General features: G+C 32.7%; 1 long non-coding RNA gene across 10 annotated transcripts; it reads left to right on the top strand.

The window, feature by feature from the left end:
• Positions 1-1,761: 1,761 nt before the first annotated feature.
• Positions 1,762-9,026, top strand: LOC130941220 (uncharacterized). 10 transcript variants are annotated; one of them, XR_009070559.1, is made up of 9 exons: positions 1,766-2,647; positions 3,450-3,516; positions 4,021-4,183; positions 5,064-5,457; positions 5,557-5,988; positions 6,099-6,214; positions 6,294-7,524; positions 8,324-8,396; positions 8,771-9,026. It is a non-coding gene; the product is annotated as an uncharacterized LOC130941220 (long non-coding RNA). The 10 variants fall into 10 exon arrangements; XR_009070561.1 differs by having other exon boundaries at positions 2,140-2,647; positions 6,294-6,353; positions 7,432-7,524; positions 8,324-9,026; XR_009070553.1 differs by having other exon boundaries at positions 1,762-2,647; positions 6,294-8,396.
• Positions 9,027-19,610: the final 10,584 nt, after the last annotated feature.

Below are 19,610 nucleotides of genomic sequence, written 5' to 3'. Positions count from 1 at the left end.
AATGGTGAGTCAGTTAAGCCCTAGCTATGAAAACCACCATCTCTGAACCCTTATTGCTCTGTAAAATACCCTGTATCTTAGCTATATTGTTTGTTGGGGTTTGTCTCAATTGGAGTCACTGGTGAAGGCGTTGCCGCTGCTGGAAGCCAACGTCGAGGCTGTTGCTGGTTCTGATTCTATTATCCTGGTACTGGTCTGATCTTTTCCTTGGGCTTGATCCATTTGCACGTTCTGTTTTGTCATTGCTACAGTTCTCATATTCTTGTTTTAATTCAATTATAGTTTTTGCTTTGTCTTGGATTCCTAGGGCTGTTACACTGGTTAAAGAATATACACAAAATTATGATACTTACATTGGAAGGATTTGATAACAAAGAAGAATCAATGCTATATTGATGCAAGATCCATCCACCATCATGGCTAGTACCACTCTTCTCAAAGCGATATCGTTTCCTCATTCCAATGCGCTGGTTAGTTTTATTGGCCATAATCTCTTTTCCGATGTCTTCACCTTCCCAAGAACCCAACCCGATGGTGCGAACCATCCTCAAGCTGTTAGTCGAGAACTTCCTCTTCAGAGTAGTGAAGAAATAGAGGTCCTTCCCGTCATAAGAATTTTCTACGTTTTCTTCCCAAATTTCCCATGGATTCTTCTCTGTACCAAACAATTCACCTTCAAGAATGGTTCCATAGTTTGGTAAAGGCCTCCCATTGATTTTGTTAAGGAGAAAATCTTGAATGAGTTCTTCATCTGTAGGTTCGAACTTCTTGCTTGCACTTGAAGGCAAATTTGTTGAAGTCATATTCAAGATTAAAAAAGAAAGAAACAAATAATTAAAGAATTAAGAAGATTATTGAAGTAAGTGGTTTAATAATGCGGTAGTAGAGTTTATATATTGGACTGATTGAAAAAATAAAAAGATTGAAATATGACAATTTATGTTTGTTTTGATTTTGCCTGAATTTGTTTCGGTTCAAAATAATTATGTTATCTTTTTATTTTAATTTTTCAAAAAAAAAATCTAAGATAAAAATTACTCTTTTTAGTTGACATCAACTATAATTAAATGTGTCAATTTTTAAAATTATATCATCAAAAAATAATTAAATCATATTTTAAATTTAATATTATATCTTCTAATTGAACTTAAAAAGATATTATATGTTATCTTATATTAATAAAATATCTTTCTAATTAACTATGAAAAGATATGAAGACAGAAATTCATAAGGAAAAAGATATGATCACCTGGTTAAAAAAATTATATTTTTAAAAAAAATAATAGACAAAAATTATTTTATATTCAGATAAATTTTTTAAAAAAAAATTTCAAATATTAAAAGTATATTTTAATTCTATTTTCTAAATAATATATAATTTTTTTATAAAAAAATTATTTATTTTTTTATAAAAATAATTTTTTTACTCAAATAAATTACTAAAACTAACACTTATGCTTAATTTGATAAAATTTTTACATTTCAAAAATAGCTTATAAATATTACTTTATAAAATTATCTTTTATGTTTGATAATTTAAATTAAAAATGACTTTCAATAAGGACAAATAATAATAAGTGGTAGTGTGTTTGGTAAAATACTTAAGATTTAAAAATATTATAATAGACATTAGTAAGAATTAATTTTAGATATTAATTAATATATGAGATTATATTAGACTTTTTAATTTTGATAAGTACAAATTATTTTTTAAAAATTCAACCTTAGATACTTTAAAAAATATTCATATATTTTAGGATAATTTACGTTGATAAACCAAAGCTACTCAAAAATTACCTGAATCCCCTAGACTTAAAATCGTTACCTACTTGTCTCCATTTATATTTCTATATAAATTGAATTTATTGAATTTGAATTATGTAAAGACTTTATTTATTTATGAGTCAATTCTAAATTGATTTATTTATTAAAGATTTTATTTTTAAAAATTATTTTATTAAAAATAATTAAATCAAATTTTAATAATTAAAATAAAAATTCTATTTAATTCTATAATTACTGGATATTTTTTATATATAAATTATAAAGTTTAGTAGTTATAAAAGAATAAAAATTTTATATAATTTAATTTAAATAATTAAGATTTTAGAATTTAATGTTTTAAGTTTTATGAATAAAAAAATTAATTATATTATCTTACATTTTAAATTAAAATATTTGATTAAAAGTCAAATAATAAATTGATATTAATTTTAAGAGATTAAAATAAATTTTAAATTAACACAATATACCCTAATTTTATTAAAATTATCAAACTCCAATTTTAACCCTAAATTATCAAACTCACCGTCAGTCACCGCCAGTCACCAACTCCCTTTCCCTTCCAAAACGCAATACATGCACAAGCAAATACACACACACAGCAGAAGAAAGAATAGAGAACGGAAGCCAGAGAAGAGAAGAGAGGAAGGACGCGCTGGCGCTAGTGGTCCTCGCAACCGCCGTCGCCGCCAAACCAACCGCGCGAGAGAGAGAAAGTTCGCAGAAGAGAGATGCGTCAGAAAGAGAGAGAGCTCGCACCTTGTCATTGCCGTCCATGGAGCCACGAGCCGCATCACTGTCGCCGAGGGAGGAAAGAGCACGAGCTGGAGGAGCCGTTGAAGAAGTTATCGGCTGTGAGGCAAAGGTAAGCTATTTTTTTTAATTTCAAAATAAAAAATTAATGTGTTTTTTTTTCTAATCTTCTTCTGTTTTTATTTCAAAACATTTGTTTCCCTTCTTTTAGTTTGTTTTGTGTGTGTGGTTTTGGGTTTAGGTCAGATCAAAGCAGAGGCAAGTCATTAGAGAAGTACATCTATATCTTTTTCTTATTTCTTATGCTGATGGGATATAATGCACTGTTTTGGAATTCACCTAAAATTTTATTTTGATCTGTTTAAGCTGATTTGCTTCATTTTATCTTTTCGTTTTAATTTAATTGTTGTTTTTGTTGCTGAGACCGTTGCATATGGTTATGTTGTTTGCTTGCTTTATTGGTTGGTTAAATTATAAACTGTAGATCTAGCATCATATGGTTATGTTACCTTAGCTTCCTAATAATTGTGGTTAACAGGTTATAGTTGTGTCCTACTTATTGATGGAGGAAAAGAACTTTTAAGATTTTCAATTAAAAGATAAAAGAACTTCTCAATTTATGGGAAAAATATGCTCTTTTTATTCTGTGTTCTGCATTTTTTATCTGCATGGTCGTTTTTTGCGAGGAAGAGATTTTTTTTTGGATTTATGAGTGAATTTTGCACATTGATGATTTGAATAAATTGTGTACTGTAATCTTGCAATCATTGGGGTTTTGACCACTTATTTTTTGTGTATTTTGTGTATCTCTATCTGTAATTTCATGATCACATGATTCTATTATCGTTATTAAAATGATTCTCCTCTTCATTATGTTTAACCCACTTTTTTTTTTTTAAAAATAAACTTTATAGATAATTTTCGTTGATAATGGGTTTCAATTCGGTGTATAGGAGCTTGCTTGCAAGATATATTCCCCAGGTATTGCTCTTTACCTTTAAAATTTGAAATATAATTGAATTATGGTAATCCATTGTTGGATTTTAAGTATAATAATTGCCACTCTGTGATCTGGTGTTATTTATTCTGTATTCTAGCTGCAAATTTTCAATTGTGGATTGAATTTACATTCAAATAATTAAATAATTAACTAATTAAAAAAAGGAAATATTATTAAGTAATGGACATTCTATATGCATGTTAAACAGACAGTAACTGCATGTTTTTAGATAAATGAGTAGCTTTATATGTTGAGATTTTCACCTCAAAATCCTTACAAAAGACTACTAATTTCACCTGAACAATTTCTGATATTAGTTGGTTAATACTGTGATTGGTTCCCTTCCAAATTTTCAGAAACTAACATTGGTTGTTTCCATTTACATGAAAACAAGCTTGAAAGAGATCTTTTAGCCTATGATTGCCAAATTCCTAAGTATTTATTTTTGTGTGCATGCGACCAACATGTAAGTATGTCTCTTTCAGGATTCCAAAATGAACACTCTGGCCCATCATTTTAAAGAATTTTTGTTCATACCAGAACACTTAAGGCGGTGGCTATTGAAAATCCAAATGATGCTGATCAAGCTGCTGAAATTGTTCTCAGTGAATTGCACAGAGACTTAATATTGCCACTACCATGGAAGAGGTATTTCTGGTAGCTTCTCTTTAATATGCATGTATAATGAAATTGGAATGGCTTCGTTTTCCATGGGATATTGGTCGTTTTCTCTATGTATGTGCTTGGTCTGCAAATTGATAGTCTAATTGTACTCTTCACAGGTCATGAGAAAGAATTATGCTTTTAATTTATTGTTGAAGTATCATTATGCTTTTAATTTATAAAAGTATCGAAAATTATTCTAATTGTTTCTCTTCGTTAGTGATTCTAAGATTTTTAAATGCAAAGTGATAAAAAAATGAATAAATGAAGTATTAATTAGTGTCCAAACTCCAAATTATCAAATTTATTGATATTTTATAAATTTATTCTCTGATTAAATATTGATATTTTTTTAAGTTTTTAGAAAGGATTAGGAGGCATATATGAAAGGGACGTGGCGTTCGCTACTGCCATTGAAGATTTTGGAAGTAACCATAATGATTTTCATTTTGCTGCTTTAGGAGATAAACTTCATATTCTTTCTTTCTCAACTACAACTAAAGATCTTTCTTTCAATACTAAATTAAATTGTGAACCTTTGATATAATCAGTACTAGAGAAGTTCAGTTGGAAATATGCTATTCTTTTCTATCTCTAAATCGAAATGATTTAATTATCAGCCTCAATTTTAAATCATTCCATGCTGTGGACATATGGAGTTTATATATGAATTGTGTGAGAAATGCTGCTATAGTTACATCATTTTGTTTAGGATGCCATCTAATTAATAATGTTTCCTTTTTTGGTGTTCATTATTTTTGTTTTTTATTTGTTCGTTTTAAAAATACAGTTGATGCTTAAAATTATTATAATGACACAAATATGCATGTGTATAGTCAAAAACAGTATGTTTTATTTATTGCAGTTGGAAATTCAAGAATAAATCAAAGACTCGACAAAAATTCAAGACTGAAATAGAGTATTTGCAGCTGCATTTTTATTGTTAACAAGAAGAGAAGATATGAGAGAGCGCCCTGCAAGTTTTGAAAGGGGGAGTTAGTTGGCACCATATGAGGGAAAGACTTCCTCTTTCGATGTCGCAGAGAAGAGAAGAAGAAAACAATGGTGAAGAAACAAAGAACGATGGAAGAAGAAGAGGGTGGCGACGATAGGGACGGTCACAGAGAAGGATGCCAGATCGATAGAGAAAAGAAGAGAAATGAGGCGACGGTGGTGATGGATGCCACCGCCGCTGTTGGATCCGTAGAACTGTGTCCATTTACCTATCAATCGGCATTCTGCAGAGTTATCCATTTGAGGTTAGTTGTGTAACGTTTAAATGCATATTTTAAAAATCAGATCATTACTTGATTTCTTTTATCTCTCTCTTTCTCTCTTTCCCTCTGTGATTGAGGCAGTTGTGGAGTATACACAAATCAATTTGTGGTTCAAAATACCTAGACATATCACCAGTGAAAAAGTAGGAGGAATTCACTGGTGATGGAAGCAGTAACTGACAGAGAAGATAGAGAATGTGTATTTTCGACCTGTAGAAAGTCCTAGCCCTAACCTTGCACACTTTGCCCTTCTTCAGAGATGGTGTCAAGCTTTGGAGGGAATAAATTGAAAAAGCTAAATCAGCTCTGGCTAAGGATGAGGCTGAGCTTTCAAAATTGAAAAAAGGAGAAAGCACACTTAAAGATATTGTGCAACAGCGAAGCGGTATCCTTTTTCTTTCATGCTGCTCATGACTGACTCTGAACTTGAATGTAATGAAAAACAGCTGCCAGATGCACCAGACAGGACAACGGCTGCCAATATTAAAGGTGGCTGAAGCATTGCATTTTTAGGTACTGCTTTTCTTTGTTATTTATTGTTCTTTCTGCTTTTAAATGATCCCACTATACATTAAGCTTCTCAATAACTAAGCAGAATATTATTTTGATGGGCACCAACACAGGCACTGTCTAAGTCTCTAAGACATTAACTGTAGACGAACTGCTTTATTTAAAGGAGGAGTTTACACTTTTGGAGCCAAACAAAAATGGAACCATTAGCCTAGAAAACATCAAAGCGGTTAGTTTTGTTTCAAATTCTTTTTATATACTTGGTTAAGATGATTGTGTTTGCCATCTCACAAATCTGACATGGTCAGACCTCGATGAAAAACGCAACAAATGCTATGGAGTCGCACACTATTGACTTTTTTAGATCAGTAAGTTCTATGATTTAACTGTACCAATACTTCCATACAATATATAAATAGCATTTGCACCAATAGTGCTCGCTGATTAAAATGAATTTGGGTTAGAGCTTAATGCATTGCAATATAGAAGGATGGATTTTGATGAGTTTCGTGCAGCTACACTCAGTGTTCATCAACTTGAAGCACTTGATAGTCACCCCAAATATATTGCAATATGTTGTACCTTTAACAAGTCTTTCTTCTAATTATTGTTGGATAATGCAATTTGAAGACAATTGTAAAATCTTTTTAATTAGTAATTTAGGACACGTTTTGTTTTTGTAGCTATAATAATTAGAAGAAAGACTTGTAAAAATAGTTGATGGTGTGAAAGGTACAACTTATGTGATGCTTCTCACATCATGAGTTAGTCTGCCACCAGTTTTTTAAATTGTGCTCCCTTTGTCATTAAGCTTCTCACAGCATCTCAATTTTGTAAGAGATACTGAAAAATATTATGTGATGTTTCTACTGTTTTATTTTAGTGTGATCAAGTATTTATCATATTCTATTTTAGCGTGAATAATTTTTTGCTCATAAATTAAAAAACTGAAAGATAAAATAGATTTATGAAAGAGAATTTTTTTTGCACTAACCCATATAGAACATGTGTTTTCCTTTAAACAAAAATGCCTTCTACTGAATATTTGCCACCATAATTTTCTTTGCTGTTGGGTTAGTGAAAGAGAATTTTTTTGCACTAACCCATATAGAACATGTGTTTTCCTTTAAACAAAAATGCCTTCTACTGAATATTTGCCACCATAATTTTCTTTGCTGTTGGGTTAGTTAGTGTATGTTGTAGCCTTTTTTCATGGGATCAGAATTTGTATCTTCTGTTTGATACTAATTATATCTAGATAGAAGATCAATTTGTAGTTTACTACTTGAAATGGCATAAGAAACTTATAAATTGGCTGTTTGGTCACTGATTTTATGTTTCTTGGAAGATCAATTTGTAGTTTAGTTTACTATTTTATATTTGCATTTTGGTGTTTGATACTAACAGAGATATTTAAGATATTTATATTACGAATTTTATTTGCAGATTCCATGATGCAAATTCCATGTCACTTGAGTTTAGTGTTCTTAAGGATCTCATTGAGATTTTAGAGAGCAAAAGTAGTATCGATACAAATTGGTAGGTATCGATACTGCTTGCTATATTAGCCAGTAGTATCTAAGACTTATTTTTTCATTTGAGATCTAGCATCATATGGTTATGTTACCTTAGCCTCCTAATAATTGTGGTTAACGGGTTATAGTTGTGTCCTACTTATTGATGGAGGGAAAGAACTTTTAAGATTTTCAATTTAAAGATAAAAGAACTTTTAGGATGCCATCTAATTAATATGTTCGTCTGATGGTATACCAGCAAGTACAACTAGATTTTGTTCCTTTACTAAAAAAAGTATTAATTGAAATATATAAGATGCATAGAATTCTCTGTAACTCCATAGCATCAATAAAAAAATACTGAATGAGAAATTTCAACAATCCATGTCCCACTATCAAAACACTGAATGAGCATTTTTAACAATTTATGTCCCATTTATCAATTTAACCTTTTTTTCTTTAAAATATATAATTGTGCTAGAAGAATTGATATATGAAAAGAACAAGACTCTTCCCTAATAATGTAATTTCAGAATTAAAGCTTTTAAGTTATAACAAAATTAAAAATAAAAAAAAGAAATGAAAGAATTTTGTTTTACTAATTGATTGAATCTAAGAATATTTTTCTATTTAGCATCTCTGTGTTTCATTTTTGTTGAAAGAAGAAGAATTTATTATTCTCAAGTCACATCATTTTTTTTTATCTACACCCTTCAATAAAAATTCTTTTATTAGTACTTAATTACTATTTTATGATTTTAACATACACTTGAAATAATGTGAATTAAAATTAACTTTAATGTTTTTATTCATTTGTTTGCTAGCTACGTTTTGATGTAACTGTTTGGTAAAAAAAAGCTTAGATTTTGGAGGATGTCCATTTTTGCTTCAAAAGAGGTTAGTATTACATTTATTTTTTACTTTTATAGTATTAATTTAATTGACTAAATTAATTGAAAAGTTAGTTTTTTTTATGCTATTATTTTTCTTTCCATCCTCCATGATATACACCAAATATTAAAAGGCACAACATATTATATGGTGGCTTTAATTAGTAAATGGCATAGAAAATAATAGTATTTTTTAGAAATCAAGATATAAAAATGAAAGAGATCCTTAAGAAGGTTCATCATTACAAAAGAACTTGGAAGAGATTCAGATTTGAAAAAGAATGGGCATCAAGTATGTATGCTAGCAGGGGGTCGGTGGGTCGGTCTGTAGTGATTAGATGATGATTTTGAGGCTGCAAATCTGTGATTGTTTGTTTGCAGGGTCTTAATGCGGCACTCGGGTGATTATCTGTTTATGGATAGTTTTTCTAGAACAATTGATGTAACTGTCTTTTTTTTTTGTTCTCTTAGTTTAGGTTATCTTTTTGTATGAATTTGTCGTTGGATGTATTTTGTGGAACTGATCTTATTAACTTCCTTTTAGTTTTGGTAAATTGAACTTATAAAAAAAAGCATGGAAATAATTTAAAAACATATATTTGTGTTAAGATATGTAATAAGAAACCGTGTCCTTAAATACGAGCATTTGTATTCCTATTCATTTGTTATTTTTTATACTTTACTTCTCATCTAAGTTACCGAATAGATAATAATTTGAACTATGATTATTTGGCATCTTGGCTAAAAGTAGCTAATCAAAATAATAAATCTACATTTGATGCTAATTGCTAGTAAAAGTACATCAGTAAGCATTTTGTGTAATTGGCATCTATGTTAATTATATTTAATTAAAGAGTTTTTTTATCTTAAAAGAAATATATGTAAATTTGTAGAGTTGTATCATATTGTGTAAGTTATCAAAAAAATAGTTTTATCATAATGTTTTTATTTTTCAAGAAGATGTTTTTTATTTCAACTTTTAAGTACAAATTGAATAGAAATTTAATTATTTAAAAATAATTTTTTCCTTTTGAGTTGGTATTTATATTTATTTAATATTTCATTCTCTAATTGCTTTACAGAGAGGTCAATGACCTTATGCAATAATTTATATATAAAAGTATTTTAAGATAGACAATATATGTTGGCATAAATGTGATTTTATAAAATTATGATTAAAAAAATTTATTGTCTTATAATTTGTGTTAATAATGTTAGTTAAAATCACATTGAAGTGAAATTTATTAATAAGATATATTTTATATATTTTTTTGTATTCCCTTTTAATTTTATTTTTTACAATAAAATGATATATTTAAAAAATAGATATTATTTTTATAGTTTAAATATTACAAAAATATAATTTATAATTACAGATTTTAAGAATATTTAGTGTTAAAATTTTGTGTGTAAGTCATAATATTGAAATCATATTTAATTTATGTACAAGAATATGCCTAAATAATAAAGATTATTCACATTGGATCAAAGTTATGATAGTTATGTAACATATTAATGCATATAATAATGTCTAATTCATCTAAAAAAAAAAAAAAATCAACGAAACGGATTTTAATAGACATTTTTTTAAAATATTTTTTAATCTAAACAACATTTAATCAAATAATTTTTTAATATAAATATTTTATTTAAGATGGTACAAATTATAAAAGTTTGTCTGATGCAGTATAAATTGGTTTTAAAAGATAGAATTTTAAGATTTTATTTTAAAAGAAATAAATGAGAAATAAATACTCCTTTAGATTGATAAAATAAATAATTAAGTATCATTTAACTCACAAAATACTTAAGAAATCATTGTAACTCTTGAATACGAAAAAATTTGTAACAATATTTTGAATCGAGAAAACCCTTATGTGGTTTTCCGAGGTAAAAATGCTGATGACCTTTTAGCCAGGTTATGTGGTGGTGAACGTTATCAAGTCACTAGAATTGTGATAGAAGTTCTAAATCGAGTGGGTTTGAATGTTGGTTTTATGAATCAACCACATTTTGTGTCTGCTTTCCCGTAAGTTGTTCAAATGGCTGAAGTGCCAAAAAGGGTAAAGAATTCCAAGATAGCCACTAAATTTGCTGGTGAAGTTGGAGAATCAACTACTGAATATGTTGCTCATTATTTGGTTGAGATTGGGAACTTAGCTAATGATGAAAATTTGAAAATGAAGTGTTTTTCTTCTTCGTTGACGAAGAATGCATTTACTTGGTTTTCGAATCTTAGACCAAATTTGATCACAACATGGAATCAGTTAGAAATTGCTTTTCATGCTCCGTTTTATCGAGGGGAGATGAACGTAGTAGTTACTGATCTAGTGGCGTTGAAACGTGAAGATGGTGAAACCATTAATGATTATTTAATACGTTTCAACAATGCTATAAGTAGATGTTATGTGTCATTATCCGAAAGTGAGATAATGAAAATAGCAACCATGGGTTTAGGATTCTATATGTGCAGGAAACTGCTTAATGTGCATATTCCTGATTTGGCCCATTTGGCAGAAAAGGTTTGACAGACCGAACTCATGAAAAAAGAGAAAGAAAAGTATAGACATGAGTAGAGGTCAAAGAGTAAACCTTTTACTTGAAAAAAAAAGGTTGCTTATGTAACCATGGAGTCCTCAAAGGAGGAATTTGATTTCGAAATAGAAGTCGATTTGGCTGAACTTAAGAAAGGTCCTCCATATGTTTGTTTTTTACTGAAGAAACTGCCTAATAATGAAAAGTCGAATGATTCAAAACTAAAAAAGTGGAAAGAAATATAGTTTTGATATTTCGGAGTCTGATCAGATTTTCGATGTGTTGCTTAAAGATAAATAATTGATTTTTTTCGAGGGTAGAACATTACTTTCCGTGAAAGATTTAAAAGGAAAGCCTTACTGTAAATTTCATCAAGCAACAAGTCATTCGACTAACAGCTGTGTCCGTTTCAGGGACTTGATTTAAGAAGCAATAATGGAATGACGGTTGAAATTCGATGATGACAAGAAAGAGAAGAAAGTTGATGTGGATCCCTTCGAGATCGATGCTAGTTATGTCAAACCTTGTTTAAGGGGTGAATATGGTTGGCATGTCCTATGACTTTGATGTGGCTCTTGATGATTTTGAGTCACAGGTGAGATCTGTATACCCTAGAACGGGAGATGGCTTGCTGGATTTCTTGGTTCAGCAAAAGATCAAAGACCGAAACGTATCTCTGTGTCCTCGGTGCAATGCTGTTTTTGATGCTGAAGCAACAGCAATCTTTGAAAAGGAATGGATGAAGAAAGAATTGGCTCATAGGGAAGAGCAAGTGCCCCAGAGGCAGCCAATTCGACGTGTGAAGGGTTCTAGTTCAAAGATCCCTCAGCATGATGTGACTACACCTTTAAGCCGATCCCAGGCTGTAGGTGTTCAGTGGATTAGGAATTGTCAGGAATTCCAGAGGCGTGACCATCTATATCGACGTAATCCTCAATGGGGGCATCGGGCACCTTCTCGAAATTAATATGCCTATTATCGAGGACGGGCCAGGGGTTATCCAAGGGAAGAGGTGGAAGGAGAAGTTTCAATCAGAATAAGAAACTTCAACTAGAGGCAGGAAAACGCCTTCTGTGCATTCTCGAATTGTCTTTTCTTTTGATGGAGAGACTTATCCCAAGGAAATTTCATCACCTGCTAAGATGGAAAAAGGCAAAGCAGTGGCTCAGTCCTCAGCAGTCGATAAAAACAAAGATGTCGATGTTGATGAAGAGTATTTTGATGAAGGGGATGATGACATGATAGGGACGATCTCGATTATTCCAACTGAATACCTTGGGGAATGTGAGAGTAATCCAGATGAGGATTATGATCAAGAAGATGAGGAGGCTTTCTCCTTTATTCGAGTTGAAGATGAACCGGGGTATTTTCCTCGGCCTACTGAAAAACAAATGTCCCATTTACGCCCACTTCATATTACCGCTATTTTGAATGGATTCAAAACAAACAAAGTGTTCATTGACGGTGGGGTAGCAATTAGTCTTCTGCCTGAGAGGATGTTAGGAAAAGTGGGGAAACATTTTGAGGAACTGGTCCCTACAAATATTGCTGTAACTGATTTTAGTGGGGCTTCTACGCCAGCAAAAGGGTTGGTAACTTTGACTGTGAAGGTTGGGTCGCATGAAAGACATTCTATATTTGTGGTAGTTCCATCAAAGGCCAGTTATAATGCTTTGTTGGGATGAGATTGGAGTCATGGTGTAGGGGTTGTACCTTCTACCGTGCATCAAAGTGTGCTTTTATGGACTAAAGATGGAAAGCCTGAGGTCGCCAAAGCAGATTTGAATTTATATGTCGAACAACTGCATGTCGATTTCAGGATGTATAGCCGTAAGTTAAAGCCTTTAAATGTTGATCGATCACTGAACCCTTATAATTGTGAAGGGTGTTTCTTGTCCTCGGAAGGCTTTTCGGTGAAGCTTCTTTACCCTGAATTGGACTTCGAGCCGACTGGTTGGGACTGTCTTTCTTGAAGACCTTGAAGACTGCTCTATGGACTAGGTTGAGGAAATTTCCGACTACCTGGTAACATTACATAATTATTTGAATAATTTTCAGTATTTAGAAAATAAAGATAGTTCTTTTGATAAAGTTGAATCAGATAGGGTTAGTAATCTTATTAATTGTAATGTGTTCAATTCGACGTCCTCAATCGAGTTTAGTTATGATTTTCCTATTTCTTGTAATGAAATTAATGATGTGAGTCGGACTGCCGATTTAATAGCAGAGACTCATTGTGTAGAAAATAAAAGTAGTGATAAATTAAGCAAAGATCAAGTTTCTTCTATTTCTGATAATTCTATTGATTTCAGTTTTGATTGCATCTATAATTTAGAACCATTGGGATTTGAAAAATACTCAATCAAAGAGGATGATTGTTATAAAGGGTTTGAATCTCAAGATCCCTTAGAAGAAATTAATCTGGGGACTCCTGATGATGTTCGAATTACATATATTTGTAAAGATCTTGTTGATCCTTTTCGAACTGAACTCTTTAATCTTTTACATGAGTTTAAAGATTGTTTTGCGTGGGGTTATCATGAGATGCATGGTCTCGATCGTTCACTAGTGGAACATCGATTAGCATTGAAGCCCAATGCTTGACCTGTAAAACAGACTCCAAGATGTTTTGCTCCTGAAATTAATGTAAAAATTAAAGAAGAGATAGAATGCTTGATCAAAGCAAAATTTATTCGAACTGCACGTTATGTCGAGTGGGTGTCGAATATTGTCCTTGTTATGAAGAAGAATGGGAAGTTAAGAGTATGCATCGATTTTTGAGATTTGAATAATGCTACTCTAAAAGATGAATATTTTATGCCTATCGCAGATATGTTAATCGATTCTGCAGCGAAAAATGAAATTCTTAGTTTCATGGATGGTTATTCTAGATATAACCAGATTTTTATTGCAGAAGATGACATGGCTAAAACTGCCTTCCGTTGTCCTGGGGCATTAGGTACATATGAATGGGTAGTTATGCCTTTTGGTTTAAAGAACGCTGGAGCAATATATCAACAGGAAATGAATGCCATTTTTCATGAATTTATTGGGAAATTTGTGGAAGTATATATCGATGACTTGATGGTCAAATCGATTTCCGTGAGTCAACATATTGATCATTTAAAGAGAGCATTCCTTACTATGAGAAATAAAGGATTAAAAATGAATCATTTGAAATGTGCTTTTGGTGTATCGGCTGTAAATTTTTTGGGTTTTGTTGTTCATAAAAAAGGAATTGCCATCGATAAGAACAAAGCAGATGCAATAATATTGGCGTTATCTGCACCTAAATCGAAGAAAGAAGTACAATCTTTTTTGGGTAAGGTAAATTATCTTCGAAGATTCATTTTGAATCTTTCCGATCGAACTAGAGTGTTTGCACCTTTAGTGAAATTGAAAAATGGTTCACAATTTAAATGGACAACGGAACATCAGTTGGCGTTTGATTCGATTAAGACTTATTTATCCAAAGCACCGATTATGACGAATGTTCGTCCATCTGAACCCTTAAAATTAGATATTGCAGCGTCTGAAAATACTATAGGATGTATGTTAGCACAAGATGATGAAAATGGGCATGAACGGGCAGTTTATTACCTTAGTCGAGTTTTAACCGATATCGAAACGAGGTATTCCCCGATTGAGAAATTGTGTTTGTCTCTATATCATGCTTGTATGAAATTAAAGTGTTATATAGTGGCTAAATCGGTGAAAGTTATAGCACAAACTGATCTTATTAAATATATGTTGAGTTTCCCTATGTTAAGGGGATGTTTGGGAAAATGGATGTTGGTATTGACAGAATTCGATTCACAATATGTTCCAGCTAAGGCTGTCAAAGGACAGGTCATTGCAGATTTTCTTGTGGATAATTCGAAAGATCTGCATGACCAGGGGGCAAATATAATTGATGTGAAAATCAACTATTGGAAATTGTATTTTGATGGTTCAAAGCATAAATATGGTACAGGGGTCTGAATCCTTGTTATTTCGCCAGAAGGTATTCCATTAGATTTTTGTTTGAATTAAAGTATCCTTGTTCTAATAATGTGGCCGAATATGAGGCTCTGATTTTGGGTCTTGAAATTTTAATCGCCAAAGGAGCTTTAGAGGTTCAAATTTTAGGGGATTCATAGTTAGTTTTAAATCAGTTATCAAAGGAGTTTACGTGTAATAATGAGACGTTACAAAAATATTTGGTAACTGCTTGGGAACTATTAACATCTTTTCGAAAAGTTTCTTTAGTGCATATCCCTAGAATTCATAATGAAATTGCTAATGAGTTAGCCCAAATTATTTTGAGGTATCGGATTGGTCCAAAAACTATTAGGAAATTATCTAGTATCCATCAAATTTTAGTGCCAGCAAATGAAAGAGAAGTCTTGTGTGTGGATGAATGGGAGGATTCTGATTGGAGAAAGCCTATTGCTTATTATTTAAGAGATCCCAATATTGTAGTTGAGAGAAAGATAAAATTACGAGCAATAAATTTTGTCTTAATGGCTGATGAATTGTATAAAAAAGGGATTGATGGGAGTTTGTTAAGATGTTTAGGTCGAGATGATCAGAACATTACCTTGGGTGAGGTCCATAATGGAATATGTGGTGCCCACCAGGCAGGGAAAAAGATGAAATGGGTGTTATATCGCAATCATGTGTATTGGCCATCTATGATAAAAGATTGTATTGATTATGCGTAGGCATGTCAAGAATGTCAGAAACATGGTTCGATACAACAAATTCTAGCGGCTGAATTGCATTCGATAATAAAACCATGGCCATTTAGAGGTTGGGCTTTAGATTTGATTGGGTTGATTCACCTTCCTTCATCAAAACAACATAAGTTTATCTTAGTAGCGATTGATTATTTCATAAAATGGGTTGAAGCAGTTCCCCTAATAGAGGCTGGTCAAAGTGAAATAATAGACTTTGTTGAGGAACATATTATCCATCGATTTGGAATTCCTCATACATTAAGTACTGATCAAGGAACTATGTTTACTGGTCAGCGAATTAAAAATTTTGCGGCTTCGAGGAGTATTAATATGGTTACTTCAACTCCTTATTATGCGCAGGCTAATGGGCAAGTAGAAGCAGCAAATAAGATCCTAATAAGTTTGATTAAAAAGCATATCAGAAATAAGCCTCGAACATGGCATGAAATTTTAAGCCAAGTATTATGGGCTTATCGAAATTTGCCACCAGGTTCGACGGAAACTTCACCTTATAAATTGGTGTATGGCCATGATGCAGTGTTACCATTGGAAATTAATTTGAATACTTTAAGAATATAAAGACAGAATTATTTGCTAGTTGATGATTATTGGAATGCAATGTTTGATGATTTAAATGAATTAGACTCAGAACGAATCCTGGCACTCGATAATGTGATTTGAAAAAAAAGAAAGTATTGCTCGAAGTTATAATCGTTGAATTAAAGGGAAATCTTTTATGATAGGTGAGTTAGTGTTAAAAGTTATTTTACCGATGGAAAATAAATCAAGATTTCTGGGTAAATGGTCCCATGTGTGGGAAGGGCCTTTTCAAGTAATAGGAACATATTCTGGAGATGCCTATCAAATTAAAGATATCAAGTCAGGAAAGGTGATTAACTCGATTAATGGGAAATACTTGAAATATTTCTATTGTTGGCAAAAATAGAAGTTCAACATGCAAAAGTCCAGAAAAGATGGAAATCATTACAGAAGTAAAATTTGAAATAAAAAGAAATTCAAGGTGCTACTAGTTTTGCTAGATCAGCGCGCAACTTTGCCCTTTTCTTCTCCAGAATTGAAAGTGCCTCGATTTGTTTGAATTTGTTGAATTGGACCTTCTCAAGTTGTGTTTCATATTCTTTCTGCTTGGTATCAAATGAAATTATCTTTTGAATGAGGTGTTATTGTTCTTGTTGAGCATCTGCTAGAGGTTTGGCTATAGTTGCTCGACTCTGGCGCACTATTGCAAGCTTTTCATTTATTCGAGCCAATTCCGCTTCAGGTTTTTCTTCTTCTTTGTCATGAAAAGCTTGAACAGAAATGGCATGGGAGATTCTCATATCAAATTCCTCGCGGGAAGCTTGGATTGGTTGAGCGGCTGCAAAATAACTTTCAATATTGGATTTGATTTTAGTTTCCTCAGTCTCAATTTCTTGGAGTTGGAATTGAGAAGCTACCCTCTCATTGAGAAGTTCTTTGAACTCTTGAATTGAGGCAGAATTTGGTGTGTTAGCCGAAAGTTCAAAGGAATAATTCAAAAGATCAGCCAGGAGTTGGTTAAGAATTGGGTCATTAACCCAGGTGGTAGGTGGATGGTCTAAGAGCTTTATGAGCGAACGAAGCTGCTCTGAGTATTAGTGTTTAATTCGAACGAAGGCCTTGATGTAGCAGGTTTTGAGAGCGTTGGCACTGGCACAGGTACTGCATTTTCTTGGATAACTTTGTTTAAAACAGAGATCAAATTGGCCAAGGTAGCACTTGTAGGAGAGGTGGAAGCATTCGATGTTTCAGGTCTTGGACCAGGAGTAGTCTGAAAATCAACTTGGTGAGGAGGACTTGGTAGTTTTGGAGGGGTTTCCAAGACTCTAGACCGAGATGAATATGAATTTGTTGTCTCAACATTTTGAGAAGGAGAGTCAGAATCTAGAGCCACTTGGTTCACCACAGAAAGTGTAGCCTGGTTGTTGGGCGAAGATGATTCAAGTATGAGAGTTTGAGTTGGAGAATATTGTGGAGGGTCTTTTGTCAAATCAACCACCGATGTTACATGAGAAGGTGGAAAAATAGCGTCAAGTGGTTGAGTAGATCCTGTAGCCTGAATAGAATCATGGGATGAAGAATGCCCTTGATCATGATGCTGTTCTAGAATTGGCTGATCAGGTACCACAGAAGACGTAATCGAATGAGCAGCAGTGAAAGGCTGGTATAAAAGGTACATGATTATGAGTTATAATTCATTTCAATTTAAATAAGACACACAAAAATGTTAGGTGTTACCATAATAAGTCTTTGTTGCCAAATTGGTTGAGGACCAAGGACCGAATCGGCTGTGTCTTCTGATTGGGAGGAGGCAACAAGAGTATTCTTATTAGTTGGTTCACTTTCATCAGAGCTTTCACTTGATGATAGCAGCACTAACTGGTAAGAAGCATAGAATTGAGTATGGTTAAAAAAATATATACAATTTATAGAACATTTCAAGTTAAAAGGAAAAGTTGTGAGTAATAGTAAGTTTCCTTTCGAGAAGTTCTGATAGGAGTCTTTCTGCTTTTATGTGGTGGTGGCCGAGCAGTGTCAGCTTTTCTCTTGTGAGTTCTTTTTGGTGAATTCTCAGCAACAGGGATTGTTCGAATAGCAGTTTGTTGAATTTCTTCTAAGGTATGAGTGTACCTTGAATAGTAAGCAGCCCACCATTCGAAACAGGATTTGGTGATGTAGGAACTGCATTCGTAAATCAAGAAATTGAAACGATCCCTGCGTTGTTGATTTTTTAGGAGACAAGTATTGAAATCTTCTTAAGTTATTAAAACAATGTGGCAGAATGGATCATCATTTCAAGGCTGTGGTGTTGGAATGGCTTGAGAAAATCCCAGCTGTCTGGCTGTTAAATGAGGTGCGTATAGGGTTATTTTGAACCTTTCTTTTTTGTGTAAAGGCAGCCTTATCGGAATTACTTGAACAGCCAGCAGGTTTTCCCAACTTCGGTTTGCAAGCTCACTATCTTCATTGGTATTGGGAAAGAGCAAATGATCAAGCCAGGCAGGACCGCGATTGCGACGCAAAAAAGGAGTGAAATTGAGTTTATCATTTTCAAAATCCTTGCAGGAATGAAAAAGAGAGAAAATAGCCCAGAATCTGTCTTCATCTGATTGGGTGTTCAAAAAATTGGGTTTGTAATTAGACAATTGAAAACCTTCAATGTGTTGCTTGTCAGTATTGCCACCTATAGGTTTTGTCATAAAATTTTCAAAAATGGCATTGAGCCATAATTGAAGGAGCCACAGAGGGCCTCCTGCATTGATTATTTTATTGTCTCGGAGGTCACAAACAAATTGACCAAGTTCTTAAAAAATGTGCCTAAGAAGGAGTTTGGCCAAATTTAGAACTTTTCCTTCATGAAGAAGAGTGACTAAGGGAAGGAAAAGCTTTGACATTTGTACGCTTCGAGAACAGAACAGAATTGCGTTTAACCAATAAAACAAGAAGGCTACGTGTTTCTCATCTGTGATTCTCGTACCTTCTGCACCCATGTTATGGGCAATGAAGTCGTTGTAGGAGTTGGTTAAGACAACATTATATTGACGCTTGGGTTGCATGTCAGGGGTACAATCTGGAGAATTGATTGGGAGTCCTGTAATAGCAGCTACATCGAGAAGAGACATTCCGATCATTCCACAAGGAAGGTGAAAGTTGTTAGTTGTTCTATTCCAAAAATAGGTCACAACCCCAATCATCCAAGGGTATGTTGTAAGTGAGAAATGAGAGAGCCTTAATAGTTCATGTATTCCTAAAGCTCCCCAGTCAGCACTTTTTGTAGGTTCAAGGCGTTGATACCAAGTTGTAAAATCGAATTCTCGAGGATTGATTTTTGAATTATTCCTGAAGGATTTTTGAGTAATGAAATGAGAGATGTTAAAAGCTTGATTTATCAGCAAATCTTCCCCTTCAGCACTTGGAAAGAAAGAAGA

Source organism: Arachis stenosperma, chromosome 7 (assembly GCF_014773155.1).
Source record: "Arachis stenosperma cultivar V10309 chromosome 7, arast.V10309.gnm1.PFL2, whole genome shotgun sequence".
Classification (NCBI taxonomy): Eukaryota; Viridiplantae; Streptophyta; class Magnoliopsida; order Fabales; family Fabaceae; genus Arachis; species Arachis stenosperma.
Note: the sequence above shows the minus strand (reverse complement) of the source record. Positions and strands in the feature narration are given on the sequence as shown.